Here is a 1,145-nt window from a genome sequence, read left to right on the forward strand (position 1 = left end):
AGGCTGGTGTTTGTACCGAATGTCGAAAAAAGCAACAGTAAGAACCAAATCTAAAAAAAAAATTAAAAAAATTAAAAATGACATTTTGTCTCCCTTCTTTTTTTTTTTCTTCCGTTTACTAAAAAATGAAAACCACAAGTGGTTCCACAGAAGATTCCAGCAAGAATGAAAAGCAAGTCCCAGGGTGAGGTGTGCCACACAAAAAAAATCGAATCGAAATAAAACGCCGCTGCTAATTGGTTGCTTGGCGGCTATTGCACATAAACTGTGTATCTTTTTAAACAGCCGGTGGAATCACAAGGGACAACGGTGACAACAAACGTATAGGAAACACCGAACAGAACTCGAAGAAAAGTAAAGAAAACCAAAAAACACACGTTAATTGCACCCGAATGGCTTTTATTTTTATTAGGCTACACACAAAAGAAACTGAGTTAATAATTACAAACAACACGTGCAAAAGAAACCAAGGTCTACCTTTATTCTGCGCTTCCTATTCGCATAGCTCTATTTCCTCTCTGTGTAAAAAATAGCTCAGCATTTGTCAGCTGTGTGTAACTTTACGTAGAGACTTCTGTCAAGGACGGGCGGGGCTGCTTTGGTTCCTTTCCTTCGGTGGGGCTGGACAAATGGCAGGGCAGCTAAAATACGAAATGTACACTCTCCTTAAGTTGTGTTTTTTTTTTTTGTTCTCGTTGTTTTTTTTTTTTCAAAGTGCTTCATCTGGCAAGATCAGAAAACCGACTTCGTGGCTTCCCGATGTCCCTGTCCCAAAAGTGCCTTGGGTGGAGATCTGGACTCAGTTCCGTATAAGGTGACCCTTTCAAAGTGTAGGGAACCACAGACGCTGTTGCGGTAGGTCAGTTTAAAAGTACGGCAGTAAGGGGCGGGTTTGTTTTTCATAGTTTTGTGTGCCGCTTTTTTTCTGACATGTGCTTCCGGTGGATGAAAAAAGTGCACTATTCGTAAGTTAGTCTAGGTCCATTAAGGTGGATTGGGGGGGGGGCGGGGGGGCGGGGGGGGGCTCAAAGGCTGGAACAATATGAAGGTCTTCGCAAAAAAAACCAAAAAACAACTTAACCAGTGCAGCTTTAATATATTTAAAAGACTAGATCTTTTTTAGAACTCTTTCTTGGGTGGGGGGC

Source organism: Nelusetta ayraudi, unplaced genomic scaffold (assembly GCF_046127955.1).
Source record: "Nelusetta ayraudi isolate G7.1 ecotype Tasmania unplaced genomic scaffold, CSIRO-AGI_Nayr_v1 ptg000006l, whole genome shotgun sequence".
NCBI classification, from domain to species: Eukaryota; Metazoa; Chordata; class Actinopteri; order Tetraodontiformes; family Monacanthidae; genus Nelusetta; species Nelusetta ayraudi.